This window comes from Zalophus californianus, chromosome 1 (assembly GCF_009762305.2).
Source record: "Zalophus californianus isolate mZalCal1 chromosome 1, mZalCal1.pri.v2, whole genome shotgun sequence".
NCBI classification, from domain to species: Eukaryota; Metazoa; Chordata; class Mammalia; order Carnivora; family Otariidae; genus Zalophus; species Zalophus californianus.
Window position 1 is genome coordinate 112,216,185 of NC_045595.1, and position 25,470 is coordinate 112,241,654.

Here is a 25,470-nt window from a genome sequence, read left to right on the forward strand (position 1 = left end):
TTCAAGCCCTTAATGCTTGCTTTTCCATCTGCTTGGAATGCTCACCCCTGAAATGGCTACTTACTCTCTCACCTCCTTCAGCTGTCAGCCGGCTAAATTGTATTTTACCGCTAGACACATACCTCCTTGTCCCCTTTGCTTGCTTTATTTTTCTACTTTAGCACTGTTACCATTTATTATTCACTTATTTGCATTTTTCATTATCTTTCCCCACTAGAAAGTAAGCTGCATCAGGGCAAGGATTTTAATATGTTTTGTTTATTCTTGTACCTCTGGCACTGAGAACTTTATACATTGTGCTCAGTAAATTTTTATTGGTCAGATGTATGAATGAGTAATTTAATGTTTCTCATTTTTAGTAAACTAAAAAGTTGGTCTTTTAAAATATACATATTACTAATTCAGAACTGGATTGAACTCACTCCAGCTTATAGAAAGCAAAATTACATTATATTTTTAAAATTTAATTTTACTTTTTAATAAGTTGAATATCATAAACTTCAAAAATGTGAACTATCATGCCCTTATAAACGATAGCACAGATATTTGTGTCGCTTTATAATTGACTTTTGCTGATTTAATAATGTTCTGCGCTTCTATAACTATTCAGTTTACAAAGCATTTTTGCAAGCTATTCCCTGTTAGTTTTATTAATCTCTTCTGACCCAAGCCTGCAAGTTGCCAGGTAGTTTACATTTTTATCTTTAGATATATTGCTGTGTATCTAATCTATATAATTTTGAAGATTTTTAAAAAGGCAACATGATGGGTATTTTACTGAAAAATTCTGGGAAAATATCACCTTAAAAACTTCTTTAAAATTTCAGGCATCTGTAGAACATGTAATGCTTGTATTTAGTGAGGGAATATATACATTGCTTATTTTAGAATTATTGTTGTCAAACTTAGTAGCATGTATATTCTGAAATTGTTTTTTTTTCTCCCCTTAACATAGTATCATTTCACTCTAAACTGGAGATTAAATTTTACTTTGTATATAGGAAATATTTAATAGCCAATTCAGACAAGAAATGCTTAAGGTAGATGTCATGAAAATGGTGAAATATTTTTAGGTTAAATATGTTTATGGAGTTAGAGAATGTAATGAAGCATTTGAGTCTTTTTTCCCTCAACTTTATTGAGACATAATTGACATAGAATATCTTGTGAGTTTAAGGTGTACAACATGATTTGATAGTTATATATTATGAAATGATTCACAGTAGTGTTGGTTAATACTTCTGTCACCTCATACAGTTACCATTTTTTATGAATGGTAAGAACATTTAAGATCTACTCTCTTAATAACTTTCAAGTATATAATACAGTATTGTTAACTGTAGTCACCATGTTATATATCCCCCCAGAACTTATTTGTCTTAACTGGAAGTTTGTACTCTTTGACCAATATCTCCACATTACCCTCACTCCCCAGCACCTGGAAACCACCATTCTATTTACTTTCTGTTTCTATGAGTTTGGGTTGTTGTTTTGTTTTGTTTGTTTTTTTTAAGTTCCATATATAAGTGACATCATACAGTATTCGTCTTTCTCTGTCTGACTGATTCCATTTAGGTTCATCCATATTGTCACAGATGGCAGGGTTTCCTTCTTTCTTTGTGGCTGAATCACATTATGTTACATATATACTACATCTTCTTTATCCATTCATCTGTAGATGGCTACTTAGGTTGTTTCCATATCTGGGCAATTGTGAATAATTCTGTAACAAACATAGGAATATATGTATCTTTTCGAGATCCTAATTTCATTTCCTTTGGATATATATCCAGAAGTGGGATTGCTGGATCATATGGTGATTCTATTTTTAGTTTTTCGAGTAACCTCCATACTGTTTGCCATAGTGGTTGTACCAATTTACATTCCTTCCAACAGTGCACAAGGGTTCCTTTTTCTCCACATTCTTGCCAACACTTAATTATCTCTTGTCTTTTTCAAAATAGGCATTCTAACAAGTGTGAGGTGATATCTCATTGTGGTTTGACTTGTATTTCCCTGAGGATTAGTTATGGTAAGCGTCTTTCCATGTACCTCTCTGTAATTTGCAGGTCTTCTTTGGAAAAAAGTCTATTCAGGTCCTCTTCCCATTTTCCAGTTGGGAGCAGTTTGGATCTGTTAGTTGGTTAATAATGGCTTACTTGAACTTTTTTCTGTTTAAGTCAAGATGATGTCAATTTTATTTGAAAATTACATATCTTAGGTTTAATAAAATTTTCTTCTCTCATTATATAGAGAATTCAGTAACAAGGTTGAAAAATCTAAAATTATGAGAATTAGTCTCTGTAGCATGTTTACAATACAGAATAGATTCTCTTTACTTATTTATTACAACATTGTATATTTTCAGCTGGTGAAGGTGCTGCTGCCCTTTAATCCAGACCTCTTTTTCTAATCAATAATCTCAAGGTAGATTTGCTCCTGCACTATCCAAGAAAGAGACTTGAGACCCCATAAGGCAAAGAAAACCTCACCATCTAAAAAATGATTATTCATTTGTAGTGAGGTTAATCTGCATATAGGACATCAGAAATTATTTCTGCTTTACAAATAGTTCAGGTAAATTTTGTGTGATGATCAAGATAACATATATTCTGTGTAAAAAATACTGTACTTTTTTTCCTTTGAACTTTGGTATGGTTTAGCTCCATAAAAACCATTCTTGACATTTTTATTGGGATGGTGTTAAATTTACAAATGAATTTAGACAGAACCGACATCTTGGTGATGTTGAGATATCCTATCCAAGTCTTTCCATTAAATCAGGTCTACTTTTATGGCTTTCAAGAATGATTTACAGTTTTCCTCATTTAGGTTTTACATGTTTTGTTATGTTTATTCCTTTGATGCTATTATGAATGAGATTTTCTTCACATTATGTCATCTGTTTAGTATGTGTATATCTGATAGTTATTAATTTTGGGATACTTATTTAAATAATTGCTACCTTACTAAATTATTTTGTTTGAGATTTAACATTGATTGTCTGTGTGTTCCAGGTATATTAACATATTATAACAAATAAAAGGTGTTTAAAGGTGTTTTATTTATACTTTTCAAGTTTTTATGTCTCTAATGTAGTACACTATTAAATAGTAGTAAAGATAGTGGTATATTTGCCTTACTCGTAATCTTAATGAAAATCCTTCTGTTTTGGTTTTTTTTTTTTTCATTAAGGAAAATGCTGGCTTTATGACTTAGATGTGTGCTTGATTTTAATTATCTATCAATTCCCCCCCTTTTTTTTAGTTTTTTTTTTTTTCATATTGGGTGTTAAATTTTGCCAAAGGCCTTTTCAGCATCTATGGAGATAACCATGTAAAAAAATGAGACATTTTTCTTTATCTTTAAAATTTTTTTAACATTTATGTTATTTTTTATAAGGCTTCATTTCTTTAGAGAAGTTTAAGGTTCATAGCAAAATTAAGGAGAAGGTACAGATAGATTTCCCATATAATTCTTTCCCCTGCACATGCATCATAGCCTCCCCCCATTATCAACATCCCCAACCAGAGCTGTATATTTGTTACAGTTGATTGACCTACACAACTACATCATAAAAGACCAGAGTTTATATTACAGCGTTCAGGTTCACTCTTGGTGTTACGCATTCTGTAAGTTTCGATAAGTATATAATCACATATATCCACCATTACAAAGTATTTTCACTGCCCTTGAAAACCTGTGTGCACAAACTGTTTATCCTTCTCTCTCACCTCCAAACCTTGGCAGTCAGTGATCTTTTATTGTCCCCATAGTTTTGCCTTTTTAAGACTGCCCCAACAGTTGGAATCATAGGGTATATAACCTTTTCAGATTGGTTTCTTTCACTTACTAAGATGCATTTAAGGTTCCTCCATGTCTTTTCAGGGCTTTGTAGTTCATTTCTTTTTAGCACTGAATAATAGTCCATTGTCTGGATATACCACAGTTTATCCATTCACCTACCTGAAGTACATTTTTGTTGTCTCCAAGTTTTGGCAGTTATGAATAAAGCTGCTATAAACATCCATGCACACATTTTTTGCAGACATTAAGTTTTCAGCTCCTTTGGATAAATACCAAGGAGCATGATTGCTGGATCGTATAGTAAGAGTATGTTTAGTTTTGTAAGAAATTGCCAGACTGTCTTCCAATAGAGCTGTACCATTTTGTATTCTCACCAGCAGTGAACGAGAGTTACTGTTGCTCCACATCCTCATCAGCATTTGATGTTGTCAGTGTTCTGGATTTTGGCCCTTCTAATATGTGTGTAGTTATATCTTAATTTGTAATTTCCTAATCACATATGATTTGAACATCTTTCCATATGTTTATTTCCCCTCTGTATATCTTATTTGCTGATGTGTCTGTTAACGTCTTTGGGCCATTTTTAAATCAGGTTATTTTCTTATTTTTGAATTTTAAGAGTTCTTTGTATATTTTGGATAATAGTTCATTATCAGATATGTCTTTTGCAAGCATTTTCTCCTGGTATATGGTCTGTATTCCCTTTTTCTTGATATTGTCTTTCACAGAGCAGAAGTTTCTAACTTAAATGGAGTCCAGCTTATCAACTATTTGTTTCATGGATCATGCCCTTGATGGTATTATCTAAAAAGCTGTTGCCATACTGAAGATCATCTAGGTTTTTCCCTATGTTATCTTCTAGGAGTTTTATCATTTTTGTGTCATATTTAGGTCTGTGATCCATTTTGAGTTATTTTTGGTGAAGGCTATAACACGTTTAGATTGATTTTTTTTCCTTTGCATGTGGATGTCCCTCTGTTCCAGCACCATTTATAGAGAAGACTATTGTTTCCTCTATTGTACTGCCTTTGCTTCTTTGTCAAAGATTGACTGTAGATATGGGTCTATTTTTAGGCTTTCTTTTCTGTTCCAGTGATCTGTCTATTCTTTTATAATTACCACAGTCTTGATTACTGTTGCCTGATGGTAAGTCTTGAAGTTGAGTAGCATCAGGCCTCCACCTTCATTCTTCTCTTCAGTACTGGGTTGACTATTCTGGGTCTTTTGCCTCTCCAAATAATCTTTAGAATCAGTTTGCTGATATCCACAAAATAACTTGCTAGCTGAGATTTTGATTGGGATTGCCTTGAATCTGTTTGGGAAGAACCAACATCTTGACAGTGTTGTGTCTTCCTATCATAAACATGGAATATCTCCCCACTCATTTAGTTCTTTATGTTTATCAGAATTTTGTAGTTTTTGTCATACATCTCTTGTACGTACTTGTTAGATTGATACCTAAGTATTTTGTTTTTCTGGGTACTAATGTACATGGTATTGTGTTTTTTATTTCAAATTCTACTTGTTCCTTTCTAAATTTCATAGTAGTTTCTGGAGTTTTTTTGTCCATTCATTCTTTCAGATTTTCTACATACACAACCATGTTATCTTCAAAGACAGTTTTATCTCTTCCTTCCCAATCTGCATACCTTTTATTTCCTTTTCTGGAAATTTCTTGTTTTTGTCTTGTCTTACTGCATTTGCTAGGACTTACAGTGTGATATTGAAAAGGATCACTGAGATGGGACACTGGTTGCCTTGTACCTGATATTAGTGGGAAAGCTTCATTCAGGTTCTTACCATTAAGTATGGTATTAGCTGTAGGGTTTTTGTAGATATTCTTTATCAAAGGAAGTTGAGGAAGTTCCTTTCTATTCTTAGTTTACTGAGAGTTTTTATCATGAATAGATGTTGGATTTTGTCAAATGTTTTTTCTGTATCTGCTGATATGATCATTAGATTCTTAATATGCTCTGTCATATTTAAGAATTTCTCAATATTGACCTATCCTTGTATAACCTCTAATGAATCCCATTTGTTAACGGTGTGTTATTTTTTAATATAATGTTTCATTCTATACTCTCAACACTTTAGTTTTTACATTAATATTCGTATGTGATATTGGTTAATTATTTTCTTTTTTGCATATCAGTGTTATGCTTGCTTCATAAATACAGCTTGGAAGCTTTTGTTTTTGTTTTTTCATTTTCTGTGCTTAAGAATAATTTTCACAACATTAGAACTATCTTTGATAGTTTCGTAGATTTCTGCCTATGAAGCAGTATGGACTTAGTACCTTTTTTGTAATTGATAACTCTATTTCTTCTATGAAACTTTGTATTTTGAGTTTTCTAATCTCTAAAAATTTTAATTTTGGCAAAGTGGATATTCCTAGTAAATTATCCATTTCACTTACATTTTCAAATTTCTTTCTTTTTTTTTTAAGATTTTATTTATTTATTTGACAGAGAGATAGAGAGCACAGATAGGCAGAGTGGCAGGCAGAGGGAGAAGCAGACTCCCCGCTGAGCAGGGAGCCCGATGCGGGGCTCGATCCCAGGACCCTGGGATCATGACCTGAGCCGAAGGCAGATGCTTAACCAACTGAGCCACTCAGGCGCCCCTCAAATTTATTTCTATAGAAGTCTGCAAAGTAGTCTCTTACGAGTTTGGTAATTTTCTGTTTCATTGATTATTTCCTCCTGTTCAATTCTTATTTTGTATATTTTTCTTTGTTAGATAATTTTCATTATTTTTTAAGAGTGAGAATTTTGATGATTTATTAATTAGATCTTGAATTTTTCTGTTTTCCAACCTGCTTTTATTTTTATTATTTCCTTCCATATACTTTCTTTCAGTTTGCTTTCTCTAGCATTTTAAGTTGGGAATTTAGCTAATTTATTGTTATTAAAGCTTTTGGTCTCTATTATTGCTATAAACATATTCCATAAATTAAGTATAGTGTTTTGTTATTATTTTTTAGAAATTCTATGATTTTGGTTTTAATTTCTCCTTTGATCAAGGAGTTATTTAATTTACAGGTTAAAGGGTTTTTGTTGTTTTGTTTTGTTTTGTTTTCTTGCAATTCAGTTTCATTATTAATTCTAGTTTTATTATATGTTGACTTGAGTGGTTTTTGTAATATTTCTACTTTATGGAACATATGAACTTTTTTATTTCTATGAATGTTCCATATACACTTGAGAAGAAAGTATATCTCCTATTCACAGATTATAAAATTTGATATGTATTTATAAAGATTTACCTTATTAGTTATGTTTCTTTTTAGCACTTCTATATCCTTACCTTTATTTTTTGTCTAGTTTACCACTCTTACATTAAGAACATATTAATATCCCTTATTGTTAGCCTGTTTCTATCTATACTTTGTTGCATATTCTGTCATTTCTACTTTATAAAAGTAATGCTATGGTATTTGGTGCATAGAAATAATTAACTATAATTTCTTCATCTTGAATTGTTGATTTTAGCATTAAAAATGTCCTTCTATTTCTAGTTAATGTTTTTTGGTTTGAAACCTACTTTGATTTGAACCCAGTCCTGCTGTATTATTCCCATTTGCCTTGTATACTTTTGCCCACTATTTGATTTTTAGTCTTACTGAATCATTTTGTGTGTCTTTTGTGTACAGCATATAATTACATCTTGCCTTTGTAAATTAATTCGAATACCTGTTAAATAGGTGAGTTGGGCCTATTTACTTTACTGATATGAGTAATATGTATAGTATATATTCTATCATATCATTTTGGAGTTAATTCGTTATGTTTTCCTTTTAATTATTTTGTAAGTTTATGTCTTTTCATTGTTAACTCTTGTGGGCACTTAGTGTTTTTCCTATTGGCTTTTTCTGTTCTTAATATCTTACCAATCCTTGTATGTGTTATCTTGGTTTTATGTGCTGTTACTAGCATGCTGGGTTTTTTTTAGCCTTATTTGCTAATTTTTGACATAAGGAATTTTTAAATTTTTACTTAGTCAAGAATATCAATCTTTTAAATACTCATGTTCTTTTCATCCATCTTTTATTGTATTTAAGCTTAGAAAACTACCTGGAGTTAGCCAAACTGTGAGGTTAAAGGCACAGTCCTCCAGATGGCCAAGTCTGTTGAAATTGTCTGACTCCAGCTACAAGTCCAGAGCTTTCCCAAAATCACGTTCAGATTCACTGATGCTTCACCAAAAAGACTCAGAAATGTCACCGAAAGCTGTTATTCTCATGGTCACATTTATTACAGGGAAACAATTCAAATTAGAACCAGCCAATGGAAGAGACACATAGGGCTGAGTTTAGGACGGTTCCACAGGAAGTTCCTGTCTTCCTCAGGATGTGTCACCCTCTGGGCATCAGTGAATGACACTAATCATGGAGTATTGCTCATGAAGGCTTCAGTGTCTAGAGATTTTATCCAACCATCATTACATAGGCATGGTTGATTGATTGATTGATTGAACTCAATATCCAGGCCTACTCACTTCCAAGAGGTTGGGCTGACATCATGTGGTAAAAGCCCTCTCTAATCAAATAGTTGGGTTTTTTTTTGCTTGGCCAGCCTTTATTTGCCATGGCCAACCCCCGCGCTAAGACTACTGTGTGTGGCTGACCCCATCTTTAGTCACCTCATGAGCATATATATCAGTCTTCATCTGAGAGACCCACCATGAATGATGAAGACACTAATCACTCTGGCTTTCCAGGTACTAAAGACAGAGACCAAATCTCTTTGGACCAGGCCAGATTCTTTACTCCATGAGAGCGTTTCTCTTTCAGCTCTTAAGTATTTAGTCAGTATTTTCTCTTGGTCATTGTTTTTATATTTTTATGAATATTTTGTCATTAACTCTTGGGTTATTCTGGAATTTACTGTTGATGCCAAAGACAAATTCTTTTTTTCTTTGCAAAGATCTAATCAGTTTGAGAACCATTTATTAAAAATTCTTCCTTTTCTCTGCTGAATTTGATGCCTTGTTTATTCTGGATACCTAGATTTTTTTTTCTTTTTTTTTATGTTATGTTAATCACCATACATTATATCATTAGTTTTTTATGTAGTGTTCCATGATCCATTGTTTGCATATAACACCCAGTGCTCCATTCAGTACGTGCCCTCTTTAATACCCATCACGGGGCTAACCCATCCCCACACACCCTTCCCCTCTAGAACCCTCAGTTTATTTCTCAGAGTCCATAGTCTCTCATGGATACCTAGTTTTTAAACTTTAATCAGTTTAACTAGGGTAAATTAGTAATAATAGTAGTAAGTACTCAAGTTATGCATATACTTCCTGACAAGGAAGACAGACAATTTATAAACAGCAGACAAAGGTTCTCAAAAACTATTAGACTGTGTGTTAACTGACTGGCAATATCTCTATACATGATTTCTTAAGGATATTGCTGTTTTATATCCTAAACTTCACTTGATGTTTTGATATTCATAACAATGCTGTAAGTCATCAATGAAAGGATGAAGAAAGTTTGGAAATACTCCAGAAGACATGAAGATCAAGCAAAATGCTATGTATTGACTAACAGGGAAAGATATCTATGAAATCACTGAGGGGAAAAAAGCACCATGCAGAAACAGAAGTATAAGATGTTGATGTGTATGTATTTTTCATAATGCACTTGTATGTGTCTGTGTGTGTAAAATGCATAGAAAAAAACCCTGGGAAACACCTACCAAACTGTGACAAGGAGGAGATTAATGGGAGTGATAGTGCACCTTTATTTTCTTCTTTTCTGCAGTCCTTTGATTTATTTAAAAAAAAAGCTTATATTTCTTTTATAATTCAAAATTTAAAGACAACATACAAGTTTATAATACATTTTAGGAGGATCTCAATCACAAACAACTAATTTACATGTTGGAAATTTAATAGGTTAGCTCTAAAGAGTTAAATCATGAAATTCACCCTCCATAAGTGTAGGTACTTAGTATATTCCTTTCTTATAATATATTTAGTATTAAAAAAATTCTATGGAAATTGTTTCATAACTAACAAGGATTAATTGTTTTAAATAAAAGAAAGGTTGGGTGCCTGGGTGGCTCAGTTGGTTAAGCGACTGCCTTTGGCTCAGGTCATGATCCTGGAGTCCCGGGATCGAGTCCCGCATCACGCTCCCTGCTCAGCGGGGAGTCTGCTTCTCCCTCTGACCCTACCCTCTCTCATGTGCTCTCTCTCTCTCTCACTCTCTCTCTCAAATAAATAAATAAAATCTTTAATAAATAAATAAATAAATAAAAGGTCATTGCACTCTCCAACATGATAGCCTCCAGACATATGTAGCTGTTGAGCTCTTGGAATGTGGCTAGAATGAATTAAGATGTCCTGTAAGTGTAAAATACACTGTAAATTTTGAAAACTAAACATGAAGAAAGAAAAGGTAAAATACCTTATTGATAATTTTTATATTTACAACATTGAAATTAAAATACTGGGATATATTGAGTTAAATAAAATGCATTATTAAAATACAAATAAAAGAGGTCATAAATTATATCTTATGTATTTTATAAGTGATTATGTACCAGTTTTTTTTTTAAATGAAGTAGCCTACTCATTATAGGCCTCTACTTATTAAGAATTTTATTTTATTTTATTTTCCCTAATCTAAAAACCTGCAACTCAGCAGGTCAGGACCAAAAACTAAAATGAGGGAATCAGATAAAGAATCAGGAGTAGATACCAAGAAACTTTCTTCACCAACCCATCAGTAGGGCATGATTAAGGGTCCAATTACAAAGGCAGGAGTAGAAGTAGTTACCAGGAAGTTACCCAAAGCAAAGTCTAAATTTCCTGAGGCATGGTGGTAGGGATCAGCATGCTGAGACCAAAGAAAAGGAAAAAAAAAAAAAGACAGGCCAGCATTAAGCTAACAAACTATAGATTATAGACTGTGCCTCAGACCTCCAGGCTCTTAGAAGGGAATTGGGAGCCAAAGATGAACAAGTGTACGGCTTCGGGTGATAGTAGGAAATAAATGGTGCACTCAAAGGCATAAACAGATAATTTAATGAAGGAACTACTAAAAGGGTAAGACAGGTTTAAGGAGAATCATCAAGATTTCTGGCCTAGCAATAGCTGTGAGTCTTTCCCACGTCTAGGCCTAATAAGAGAAAGGGAAGAGAACTTGTTATGAGAGAGAGCCATCCCAACAGAAACTGGGCCTGTAGAAGAGAAAGGCAGCCACTGTCAAACCCCAGGCCGGCAGGAAAAAGACCCTAACCTCTCTTTCCTCTTGTCCTCTGATTGATCTCGCTTCAGTGTCTTCTGTTGGCTGAACCCAAGCTGCAGCTGAGGCGGGAGGCAACCTGTCTGATGCAGCCCATGAAGAGCGTCAGCCAGGTCAGGGTGTGGGGGTGGTCACAGAGCAGATCCCGTGGGCAAACTAGGCTTATCCAGCACGGCACCTGATAGCTGCTGAAACAGTCCGCAGTCCTGAATAGTCCAATGAGAAGCTCTTTTAGTGGCAGTGGAGAAAGAAAAGAGAAGGTAAAGGGAGAATTGATGTCTTTTAGTAATTAAAAAGCAGTGACATTTGCTTTTTCTTCAGTTGATCGTTTGAGGTACTTTCAAAATAGTGCAGAACAGTCCAAATTTTACTGTCACTAAATTTACTTAATCAGAGTTTTACATGATAGAATACTTTTCCTTATAATTTATTTGAATGAAAATAAATTGTGCAGGGCTTCTACTAGGTAATGGAAATGTAAAGATTCTCCTCTAAGGTACTGTTTCTGCCTACTTGGAGCTCAAAGTCTAGGATAGGACAGAACTCTGCAGATAGATACTTACACCATTACATATTACTTTAAGCCATTCATCCGTTTTTCAAATATTTGAGGCCCTACTGGGTGTCAGGCAAAGTTACAAAGTGCAGTGGGAACATAGGAGTAACTACCTCTGCCTAAGGAATCAGAGAAGTCATAAAATGAGTATAACTTTAGTATTGAGGAGCATACTGTATGGTATTTGGTTTTTTTTACCTGGTTTCCTTATAAATCACAGGCATTAACAACTCAGTTGTAAAAGGAATGGTATCAACCTGAGTAATAAAGTCCTTTTGATTTAGTTATTGAAAGAGTATTTATCATTGCCTTATTAAATATGGGAAATAAGTGTGCCATTTTTTTCAAATGGTTTCATTTGCTCATGTTTTCTTTGTTGACCCAAATGAATGAAATTAGAATAAACAATCTCTAAGTCATTTGTAATCATGAGCTGATTAATGGAGTTTGGTTTCATAGCCATTATTCATTCATGAACACCTGATATCTTTCCCATAAACAAATTGTGTTTGTCCAAATTAAGAAATTAAATGAAGCATTTGATGAGTTTATGATTGACCCTTCTAACTCAGAGCCCATTAGTCAACGTCGTTATCATAGAAAACTGTTTGACTAATGTGCTGTCTAAAGAAGCATGTGGATTTATTATGACTTCTGATTAATGCTTGCTGCAAGCCAAACTACTAGATTATAATAATTTTTTGATTCTCATTTTAGCAGTCATTGAAGAATTTCATCTCTGATGAAATGCGCTTATGTCCCATTAGATTTAGAGATGATTACAAGGTATTGAGTGAAAAAGTTTTTAAAGGAATTATGTATTTCCGAAACTATACACAGTACATGCTTTAGAAAGATACTTTTATTTGAAGCGGTTTAGCGTTTTTTTAACTTTGTGGACATCATCTTTGTCTTTCAGGATAATAAGCCATTATCAGATTTTTTAAACTGGAACTTACTCATTTATTAAGGAAGAAATTAGAAAAAGCATAATGTAAGAATTTCTCACATTTTGTTTAAATTAAAACAAGTTTTAGTAATTTTAAGTATTTATTTTATTTACTTATTTAATACATTTTAGTTTTGCCAGTAAAGCAAATCCCTGCTTACCCAGTCTATTCTCATTATAAAGTTAGAATAAGAGTTTCACCTTTAAGCTCCTTAATAGACTAGTAACAGCTAAACTACTGTTAACATGGGCCTTGAACATGATTCCTGCTTGAGGCTACACTGTAAGACTACCACACTATTATGAAGAAACTAAGGACCACAAATATGGCTGAGTTGTTTAATTTGGGGGGGGTGGGGAGTAGGCTTTAAAAATTGGAAACATTGGCTTTATCAGAATCCATCTGATTAACAGAGTTTACAGGCCAGATATGTAGGGTTTATAGTCTTTATTGTGAAGTAAATTGAATTATATGCCTCTTAAAGGAGGGAAGACAGAAGCAGCATGCTGACTAGAATGAAAAAGTTTTTGGGGGGTTGGAAATCTTTCTGATTTCCTTTTTACTATGCAAATTGTGGTGATCCACCATTTTTTCTTGTTCACATTCTGATTTTATTAGAAAAATTAAGGAAATGGGCACCAGATATGCTAGGCACATCACCTATATTATTTCATTTAATTTAGAGCAGAATATAATCATGATAACCAAAATAGAGCAAGAAGAGAGGATAATATAAATTTTTTTGTTTTCCTAGAAGCCTTAATATTAGCCAAAATTAGAAATGATTTTTCTCTCAAGCTAAACCTTACTTTGATTGCTCTACTTTTAATGAGACAAAGTTCTAGGACATTAGAGAAAAAGGATTTTTACTGATCTTACTCCCCATGTAAAGTAGTGCTAAGGTCTTCTTAGCTTCCAACTGTCTGCCAAAAATGGGGATCTTTTCTGACCATGCAGCTGAGGGCCTCTGAGTTGTCATTTGAACAAAAGGGCAGACATAAAGGGGTTTGTTTGCAACTCATGGCCAAGATCTGAGGGTGCACCTGACTTACACTCAGTTAAAATTCTCTTCATCTGTTAAAGGTTCTGTGGTAAAGTAAAACACAACCTTCTTGCCTCATTTGGGAAATTCAGATGCTAGTTCTGTTCTCTTATGAAGCATATTAGAGAAGTCATTGTAATATTCAAGCAGGAGACTTTGAGCAAATGGCTCTGCCGGAGTTATATTTATAAAGTAATATATACTTTATTAATCCCATTTATTCTCATCAGTACAGAAAAAAAATTATTAAGATTACCTTAAAGGACATACATAACATGTACTGAGTGTTTACTATGTACAAAGTATTGAATTAAGTGCTTTCCATATATTACAACACTTAGTCCATATTCTTACCAAGTTTTTAAACTTATATCTTAGGAGAATAAATATCTTTTAAGTTTATGCATGAAAATTTTACTGTTTAACAGTTTGGAATGCATTGCAGAACCAACAGTTATGTTGATAGATCAGTCAGTAGCAACAAGTAAGTATTTACTACCAGGCCTTTAGTCCCACAAAAAGGATATCTACTTTGGCAAAATAGTCTGAAGTAGTGAAGCAAAATGTAATAGGACGAGGGAGGAAAGTGAAGGGACTTTTTTTTAGTGCCTGCTTTGTATTTATAATTAAGTTAATGTAGCACAAAGATAGTAATTATATGATAGAGCAAAATGGCATTAATATGTACATTTCTATTCTGTATAATTCTTAAATACTAGTTTAATACTGATATTTTGTTTTTAAAGTGAGACAGTGTCATCTATAGTTCATCCTCAGATGCATCTCACCTACGACAAATCCAGGGCCTCTGAGGGATATTTCTTGGTTACATCTTTTGTCCCTCTACTATGAGATGATTGGGAGAGGAGGTCCTGATTGAAATAAATTATCTTGACAAGGAGGAGTCAGGCCCTAAGAAAGCAGATTTTACCCTGGAAGACAAAAAGGTGGTGAGCAGTGGAAATCTGCTGGAGAAAGAAAGTGGTTAGTGTCCAGGAAGGGCTGGGACCAGGCTTGCAGCCTCCCTCCAAGTTTGTCTCTTTTTATCCTCTAGCTATGGACTGAAAAGTGTCTTCCCCACCCCCTGTTCATATGTTGAAACCCTAATCCCCATTGTACAATGGTATTTAGAAATGGGGCCTTTAGGAGATAATGAGGTTTAGAAGAGGTAACAAGGGTGGGACCTTCTTGATGGGATTGGTGCCCTTGTAAAGAAAGACCCGGTGAACTTGCCCTCCCCACCCCACGCTCACGTTGGGGCACAGTGACAAGATAGCTACCTCCAAGGTAGGAAGAAAGCTCTCATGAGAATCTGACCATGCTGGCACCTTGATCTGGGACTTTTAGTCTCCAGAACTGTGAGAAAATAAAGTTTGGTTGTTTAAGTCACTCAGCCTGTGGTATGTTGTTATGGCAGCCCGAGCTGACTAAGACACCCCCAACACATCTATTGTTTTTCCTAAGGAGTCCCACCCTCTCCCTGTCCTTTTGATTGGAAGATGACTTTTTCAGAGACCTCTGGAAGTAAATTGTATCCAGATTGGTTCTGGAGGAAATTCAAATTACTCTGCCTCACTAGTAGTACAATAACCCGGTACCTGGGAAATGAGACTTAAAACAGTAATACCTTACAAGGGTTTCTAAATGGAGATGGCGGGGAGAGGAGTTTTGTCTGTGGCCAAATTGCTTTCTGTTGTTGGAGTTCAATGCAAAACATAACTTTCTGGAAGCATGTCAAAGCACAAATCCCATTTCATTTAAAAAAAAAATAATGGCAAGACAGTATAACATGAAGAAAAATACTAATTTTTAATACTTCGAAATATTACAGAAATATTGGATTACTGAAAACTGAAATTGTAATCACCATATGAATAGTTACAGATAGATCTTCTTTATAGCTTACAAAGTGCCTGTTATGTAAGCATTTTATCAGGTATGTATTATTATAAACTAAAAAAAGTGAGAGGTTAGGATGAGTGTGGTTAAAGAAAATCAGTAAGACAGAACAGATAGGTTTATGTTGAATATATATAGGTGGTAGTAGTGGTGGTAGACTGAATCCTTTGTGTGTCTTTTCCATTTGTCTTATGGGGCAGGGGTAGGGACTATGTGCTTAATGTAGGTGTATATTTACATATTAGAAAAATATTGCTGTATTGGAGTGATTTTCTTGTCATACTGTCATTTACTTCTCATTCATGTTCTAGCCTAAAAGAAATAACTAAGCAATTAAACTTAGTATTCAGTGAATGGAATATCACCGCATTTTTATGCCTGTGGAGTTGTTCATCACCAACTTTTTCTTTCCTGGAGTTTAGAAATATTATAGGAATTGGGATTTGAGTTCCAACTAGTCTATGTTTTTTTCCCTCAGAATGAAAATTGGCCCAATTCGTTTGCATATTCATTGTTATTATAGCCTAGTTGTTTAACTTCCCTGAACCTTTCTTTATCTAGAGAATGCAGACTTACAAAAGAGAGATGAGGACTAGTTCTTCTTCCACTGAGGAACCCCCCTCCTACTCCTTTTGTCTTTTTGCAATATCTAAATGTTTATGATGTAAAAATTTGGAGCAGTCACTTATTTTGGTAATTACATAATCTTAAATTTCCTAATCAATTATTTAATGTAACTGTCCAAAGACCATAATTTCAGTCATGTTTACTAGACCAAGAAAAAAATTTATTTCATTACTTACCATAAAGTGAAATCATAGAAAAGAATGACTTAGTTGCCCATGGCAGTACATGAAATAAAATGAATATTTGAACAGACAACAATGAACTAAGATACATTTCATTTGTTGGGGGGGGACCCAAAAACATGAAGTACATGTTATTTCTTAGTTTATATAACAAAATATAATATAACCCAAACTCACATGTGAAATACATTTGTTATTAATACATGTCTAAGCCATGTCTAATGTCTCAGAGACATTAATACATACACATGCACAAACATACACACGTACACTAAAAATGACCATGGTGATAAAAAGAATGCACGGAAATGTTATCTATCATCTTGGCAGGCTAAGAAACTTCATTTAATGTGCTTGAAGTCAATGGCAAATAACTATGAAGAAGTAATCAGTGAAATTAACTAGATTGAGAAGATTTACCTAGCACAATATTCATGTTTGTTGATCTTTGTCAGGCATTAGCTGACTGCTATTGACACTTCCTTTACTTACTGAAATAGATGTTTTTCATCAAATATGAATATAATGTAAAATTTTCTTGTGGATTGATTTTTCTCTCTAGTTTTCATTAAAATTGGAAATAAATTATTTTATTTTTAAGAAATTAGTCCTAGACATGATTAAATCACCTTATACAGTGTAATGAATTTTAACATTTATAGAAAAATAATCTTTGATATATTAATAGTAATATCACTATACATTTATGTATTCTACCATTTTAAAAACATCATCCCTTACATTTTTTCATGTTTCTCACATACTGTCATGAAATAAGCAATTCAGATATTTTAGTTCCATTTTTAAACATGAGGAAATGAGGCTGAGAGAAGTTAGAGAACCTGTCAAAGGTCTCATTGATTTAAAATGGCAACATAACTAGGACCTAATCATAAATATACATATATTTTGACAATTTACCAGGCATTATGGGAGACATAAAATTAGTCTTCACTATGATCTACCCATGAAAGTTATGGCCAAGTTGGAGGAACAGATATAGATAGACTGTTACATAACCCAGAGTTTTGTACATATGATGGGTGAGGACAACAGATTATAGAAACAATGATTAGCTCTAACTAGGGAAATTAAGGAAGAATAAATGAAACTTAGCATTAAAGGCTGATGTTGCTCCCCTTTCCCTTATAGCTTCCTTGATATTTTACTTGCCCAATGCAAATTCCCATCACTGTTTCATCAACTGTATGTTTTCCTAAGTTTCTCACCTCTCTAGAAAAAGACACCATCTCTGCATTTCCCACATCTTTTTCTGCTGATCAGTATTCTCATTAATATGATTGGTGGGGTTTTCTTAGTAAGAAAGCAAAGAAGGTACATTCTAGGCCTTGCATGTACTAGTAACAAATAAAAATAATACCAAATACTTATTGAACAATTATTATATGCCAAGCACTCTTGCAGATATTATACACATAATAATTCATTTAATTTGAGTATCAACCCCATGAATGGATATTATTATCCCTATTTTACAGATGAGGAAACAACGGCCCACAGAAATAAAGTAACTTTACCAGCATTACATAGACATAAACTCATGCTTTTAATTACTCCCTACAATGAACAAAGACTTAATGTGCTCAGTGATTCTTTTGACTCAACAATGGGAAAGGAGACTAGTGTGACTTCTTCCTAGGTTAGTGGTTCTCAACCCTGTAGGTCCTACTAGTTTCTTTCTGTGATAAATATTCTGTACTTTCCTGAAGTAAAATTCTGTAGAGAATATAACTTATCTGTACACACAATTTTACCTTTTTTTTTTTTTTAAGATTTTAAGTAATCTCTACACCCAGCATGGAGCTCGAACTCACATCAAGGGTCACATACTCTTCCAACTGAACCAACTAGGCACCCCAATACACACAATTTTAAAAAATGGTTTCCTCACTAATTTAAGGGAGACATAAAAATAATAGTGATTTTTAAAAAAAAAATTGATTTGAGAGAGAGAGAGCATGAGTGGGAGGGAGAGAGAATCTCAAGCAGACTCTGCGTAAGCACAGAGCCCAACACGGGGCTCAATATCTCGACCCTGAGATCATGTCCTGAGCTGAAACCAAGAGTCAGACGCTCACCCGACTGAGCCACCCAGGTGCCCCAGAAAGTGATTTGTAATAAAGTATTTTGGTTTGTTTACAACATGGGTAAAACTATGATAGAAAACATTATGAAGTAGTCAGTTATTACAGATGCTTATAAGAAGTTTGTATTTCACAATTTTAAGATCAGTAATTATTCCATATGAAAAACATGGGGAAATAGAAGAGCAGAAGGTTCAGGTGAACATTAGCATAAAACATTACTATTTCTTTGTAGAATGTTTACCTATTTAACAGTCTGATACCTTCATTTGAAAAAATGGGGCATAATAGGTACATTAGCATATTCAATTGTAGACAAAGCTAGAAAACTCACTTTCAAATATTCAACTATTATCAACTTTTTCTTGACATTTCACATTTTTAAAGTAAGGTTGTGCATGTACACATAAACATACATGTATTTTATGCATATACACACACACACACATGAATGAAATAGCTAGAGATGCAGATTAATACAAGTATATTATATCAGGGCAATTCAGACTTATGTATGACAGTGCCCCTGGTAAGTAATATGAAATGGTGAACAATGGTGTTCAGTAAAGCTTTGAACAAAGAAAAGTATAATGTTCTTTCAGTCTGCCAAGTATAGTTGCATCACGGAAAATTCAACATGAGTTCAGCCATGTCAAAAAATACTTTGTGTTTACATATAATTAGATTCCAAACTCAAATAATTATAAAAAGGATTTTCATCTACGTATGTCTGGTAGGGCATTCAGAAGTCAGAACATAGGATAATTGTTTCTGTAACAGTGCAGGAACTCTAGAATCCTTGACCTGTGCCTACTTAATGTCATATGCCTCTTCCAGTCACTCCAAGTAAAAACATCATCACAAATTTCCAGAGTGCCTTAGGGACAGTTACTGTGCCCATTGAGAAATCACTGTACTTGAACTTCATTTCCTTCTGGATATCTTAATCTGATCTGATAAATATGCTTAGGCAAAATTTCTTCAAATAACAGATTTAAGTAGCAATCTTCCTGTGCCTTAATTCAGAGGAGTGACTATGGGATGGTAATCTCAGGGCCTATGGCCAGAAACAGAAAAATGGCCTTGTCTTTGAACCCCTTCGATGAGGTGACAGTTGGGAAAGTGTTAGGTCAAATTAAGTGCCTCAAGGCCCAAAGCCAAAAGGAAAATACTACACCAAAAGTCCTTTCATGGAAGAATAGTGAATTCAGAAGTACAAAATTGAGTCCAGTAAAGTGGAGCCTGGACACAGCCAGGTTTACCCTGCACAGCTGTTGTCCAAGCTGGTCGTCTTGGACCTGGCCTGAGCCTGGCCCAAATGGGGAAAGTGAACAATCAAGAAAGTTAGAGCGAAGAGCAATGTTGTGGCAGTTTACTCCATGTTGTGGCAGTTTACATGTAACACTTTATGTAACAGTAGAAAAGATCTTAAAATAACAAACCCAAACAAAGTCAAATTGAAAATAACCTAAATATAATGATAGTATTAACAAGTATGTATTTCGTTTTGTAGTAGCTGCCTCACTGGGTATTTATAATTTACTAGGCATTGTACTGACCAGTTTACATATAATTTCTCTTATCTTACAACAATTTTATGAAATAAATAGAACAATATTATTGTCCCCAGAGTGCAGATAAGGGCACTGAGAAGTAAGGCATGAGTAGTATTCATGAAAGTGATTCATCAAAGAACATGGTTATTTCTAATTTTAATTTATTAAATTGTTTATCCTGTATACAAGAGAAATTTATTTGAGCAGTGGATTTGTGTGCATTGTAATTTTGGTACCCACACGGTGATATTATCGGAAAGAATAAGTGCAGGCCACTGAATATTCAAGAATACTTAATGTAAATGACCCACATTTTCTTTTGTATGCAATACTAAATATATTACAATAACTCCCAAATTGGTTACTGTTATATATTTTTTTGTGTACTAGATCTATCTTTAAGGTGCAAATTACAATTGCATACCTTCTCTGTTTAGCTATGGGAAAGTTAAATGTAAAGGATTGTTATTATTATATAAGACACAAAATAGTGCATTAGTAATATTACAAGTTTATAATATATCACAGAGTATTCTCTGTGATAGTATCAGTGCTACATTTATTTTTTAGAACTGTTATTTATTTCCCCTCCCCCCCAAAGAAGGGCTGTATCTCCCATTGTTTTCTCTTTTGCTTTTCCTTTGTACTCACTCTCTCTCTCTGTCAAATAAATAAATAAATAAAATCTTTTTTAAAAAGTTGCCAGGAGAAAGAAAAGATCTCTTAGGCTTCCCACACTCAGAATTGTACTAAAAGTAAAAACATGAAGAGCTAGAATTAAGACCCTTTGACTTAAAGTACTTGGCTCCTATCTATCTATCTTTCTATCTATCTATCTATCTATCTATCTATCTATCTATCTATCTATCTATCTATCATCTATCTATCTTAGTTAGTTAGTCAGTCAGTTAGTTAGTTAGTTAGTTAGTTAGTTAGTGGCTAGTTGGAAGTAAGTATTCCCTTGCCAGGAGCTGACTCTGGGATCTCTGGGAATTTATTGTTGACAGACAAAGCTTAAAAGTTGGATTACTCAGGGGTGGGAGGGTAGCCGGTCTCAGGGAATGGAATTGACATGAGCCCAGGCCTAATCCAAAGCCCTGGAGAAGTAGTAAAATAATAGAGTGGTACTTTGACATAGTAAAAAAGTATTTTGTGGGTCAAATCAAAGTCAAATGAAGCTTTGACATTTCAAAAATACCTAGTTTTAGATATTTTTCACAGGTCAGTGGAGGCAAATGTATTGAATTATAAATATAAAGTAGGGATCATTTATAGCATTTCTCTCTAGCACACCTAAGAGAAATAAGCCTTTTTAAGCCAAAATTCTTAAAAAGTTGCTGCTTTCCTATTTTGCCCATCTAGGGAACATTGACAGTAAGATACTACCAATTCTGTTAAGTGAAGCAAACTATACTGTGAAAGGCTTCTTTAAGATGAAGATGGCAAAGAGCTCTGTGGGGAATGACTGAATTCGCCCTCTAGAATAAAATTAATTAAAATGTACTATGCATACTGTATACAATATTCTACAAATTTGCATGTAATGCGTCCTGATACTAATTGCTGCTTTTCCTTACTAATTAACAAGGGAAAGCCTTTTACTGCTATAGTTAAAGAGGATAATTTTGGTCCAGCTGGGTCCTTTTCTGTATATGCTGAACAATTATTTCTTTATTAGAGTTAACCGTTGTGTACCTTATTTGGGCAGCACAAATATAGAACATTTTCCATCGTAGAAAATTCCAGTGAACATCACTCTAGGGTCTGTTCTTACCCATTGTGAGCATGACCTCTGTTCATGCAAAGTTGTGGAGCAGTTATGAATACCGTGAAATGGGAGTAAGGGTAGAGACATTCAGATTTTACTTCATATGCGTCTATATTATTTGGTTATTTTCCTCCATTAAGCAGGTACTATTTTTGGAATTTAAAAAATTAGGTAGTCACACAGTCTCCCTTCAAAAGTAGAATAATGAGGAACAGAGAAAATATTGCTAAAGGGTATCCACAATTAATTTACTTATTCCAAATGATGGAATCTCAGAGAGATATTTTTATCACATTTCCCAGGAAATACTAGAATTTATCTTTGTAAAGGTGTACTATTGGAGATATAATTGGTAAAGATGTTTTTGTGGTTCCTCTCTGATTGGATTTTCAGAGAAAGAGAATATCATCAGATAGAGAACCTTTTGCCTGTTTGTACCCACTCATTCCCTCAGTCCTACCAGTAGTGAAATCTGTTTTTTCCAGGCTGGAACCATACAACAGCTCCCCTCACCATTTCTTTCTTTCTTTCTTTTTTTGTTTATTCACTTATTTATTTACTTATGGTTTGGGACAGGAAAGAGAAAAATCTGGATAAAAATTAGATTGCCTGAGAACTAAAAGAAGTGACTAAGAAATTGCATATCCTAAGTATTCTCTTTTACTTCCTAAACTTTTAAGGATTGATCATTTATATAGCAACTTTAAGATGAGTATCTTTAACTGCTTTTCCTGTTAGCAAATAAGGCATTTAATAAACTTAACTAAGTATATAGATTCCGGAAGCATCATTTCTGAATCACTTTAGATTTCCTTCAAGTGAAGTAATATACTTGATATGTAAAATGTTCATGCTTAATAATTGTCTATTATAAAGAGAGGTATGGAGATCCACTGAAAACTATATTATAAGGTCTTTGGCCAGTTCACAGAAACAAATCACCATGATTTGGAGCCCAAATAAGATCATGGCCTAAAGGCCAATTTAATGAACGTTTTTTGAACCGTTACTGTATGTGTAGATAACATGACAGGTACTAAGTATACAGAAATGAACACACTCCCTGTCTGAAGACAGTCACTGTGCTAACTATAGTGGAATTTTATACAAGGTGTAGAGGAAAAGGAATAGTGGGAATAGTCTAGAAAAAGTGAATGGAGAGAGTAGTACAGCGCTGGGCTCTGAAGGCTGAAAGGAATTCATTCCCCAGCGGTCGTGTTTGGGTTAGTTGACTCTACCTTGCATAACTGTAGCTACAGTTTAATTATTTCTGTGCTTCCATCATTCACTTGACATATGCTGCCCTTAAAGTTTGACCATCCAATTTCTTCCCCAGTCAGAAAATACCTTACTGAGACCTTTTTCTCACCCTTCTACTCTGCTTATATTTGATTTATTAAAAGTAAATATTGATGTTTATCAAAACATCAGTCCCTCATCAGGCTACTTTTTTCTAAACTTTGTATATCCATATTTATACTGACAATGATCTGAGGTATAGGCATAGTATAATCAGTAATTCAAAAATTGAAGGCAGGTAAATATAAAGATTTTCTTTAAATGTTTATTGTTTATATAATTGTTAGAGCTGACAGGTGAGTAAGTTCAAGGGTTGTATTATGTACTTACATAAATGTAAAAAATTGTATAATATTTTCTCTGTAAATAGGTAGCTTTAAAATTAGTAAATTGGTGTAGAAGATCATTTTATTTCTGGAAATCATCAATGGATTAACAAGTAAAATGATAAAAGAATTATTTTATTTTCTATTGTTTCAATGTAATCATTCATAGTTTTATATATTAATGAACATTAAAGTAAGCTATATTGTAGCAGTTTCTTTTTAAATTAGAATATATAAATCAAATAAAGAGCATTTGCCCTTTGCTTACCCTCAGACTTCTATCAAAGGCACATGCTGTTAGGACCAATTAGTTATCATTTATGCTTTTTTTCTGTTGGTCTCATTGGTTGGATCTAGATTTGCCTTTAAGCTGTGTGTGTGTTATTGACATTTTCTTCAAAGACTCACGCTAGAACCAGATGATAAAATGAGTTGTGCTCTCCAGCAGATACATTTACAGTATTCAGCCGTTTGTAGGTGATTTTGCTAGGCTGTAACAAAATAAAGCCTAAAGCATCATATTAACTGTGCTGTTTATGTGGGTGCTAATACACTTTGAATAAAACCCTCAATTACTAAGTATTTTTGAGTCTTGACAAGACAGTCCCATGACGTTAATGGTATCTTTATAACCTTTTTAACTTCTTGTTTCTCTGACAGAGCTCTACAGTAACAGCAATGGGTTTGCCCTTGGCAAGCAAAAACTCATTTTGAGAGGATAATAGGTATTTACTATTTAGATAGCTGGCAATAAAATTTCTCTGAATGAGATTTTCCTGAGAAACTATAAACTGATTAAATTACTTTCTTTTAATGGACTGGAAAAGCATGTAATAATAGTTTGTTGAAGCTTTGCATCCAATGTCTTCCTTCCTTTTTTAGAGACACAGAAGCAGTCTGGTTTTGGTGAATTATGGGGGATGGTAGAAATTATTCTCCATTGTATAGCTTATTCTCTGTTTCTTCTTCAAGTAAAAAAAAAAGTGAGTGCTTCTATGAAGATAAGGACGTAAACAGTAACCTGTTTACTTCATATTTCATTTTAATCAGAAGTAAAATTTAGTAGTTTCATGCCTCAAGAATTTAGTTTTTAGGAAATACACCCCAACGGAGATATATATTGGAAAAACCACCCTGTTTCTCTAGTTGATATTTTTGCTTGACTTATTTAAAATAAATGAAAATCACTGTTTTCTCTGTTGTTTAAAGGCTAAAGTTGAAATTATTACTTTTTATAGTATTGATTATATATGTGTTTGTATTTTATGAGCAATTTAATTAGAATTTTTTTAATGATTTTAATTTGGACCTTATAAAATTGAACATACCATTCCATGAAAAAAATTCACATTTGTTCTGGTTGAAAAGAAATACTTAAAATATATTTCATTGTTATAACTCTTGGTTAAGGGGCATCTCAAAATTCCACATAATGTTAATTTTGTCAGTAAATGTGAACTAAGAAAAATAATTTATAATCCTAGATTTAAAATGTGAAAACTTAGATGAAATATATTTGGTAATTCATACTCTAAACATTTTTCTTTAAAGACAAATCCATTATGATCCTTGGGGGTGACAGCTTGCAGAATATCTTTCAAGGCCACGAATTTCGCACAGAAGTACATCAAATTCAGTATTTTTATTGGCAGTCAGAATTTCATATTTGTCACTATAATAAAATTGTGATTGAAATGGGACCTTGAGAGTCCTGCCCTTATGTGAAGTACTTTGAATTTGAATATCATACAGATCCTAACTTAGAGCACATTCATTGTCTCTTAAGCCTTTGGCACTGACACGTCCATTGCTGGCATTGTTTTTCATTCCAGCAAATCTGCGCTGTTGGCACCAATAGGTTCAGGGGACACTAGTCATGATAGTAAAGAAATGAAGAGAGAAACAGTAATATTTGTCTTCCCCTTTGAATGATCTATTCCAGGTCACTACTATAAGCTATAAACTACTTCATAATTTAGCTTTTATTGGGTCAACTGTTTTGTCATTGTGCTGTTTTTCTCCCTTCTCAGGGTTATAATAAATAAACATCAGTGAAATATTGTGAAATAATGGCTTGTCTAGTCAATTTACTGAA

General features: G+C 33.7%; 1 protein-coding gene across 1 annotated transcript in view; it reads left to right on the plus strand.

Moving 5' to 3' along the window:
* RSRC1 (arginine and serine rich coiled-coil 1) overlaps nucleotides 1-25,470 on the plus strand; it is a 300,250-nt gene that overhangs the window by 270,486 nt on the left and 4,294 nt on the right. The window lies entirely within an intron of this gene.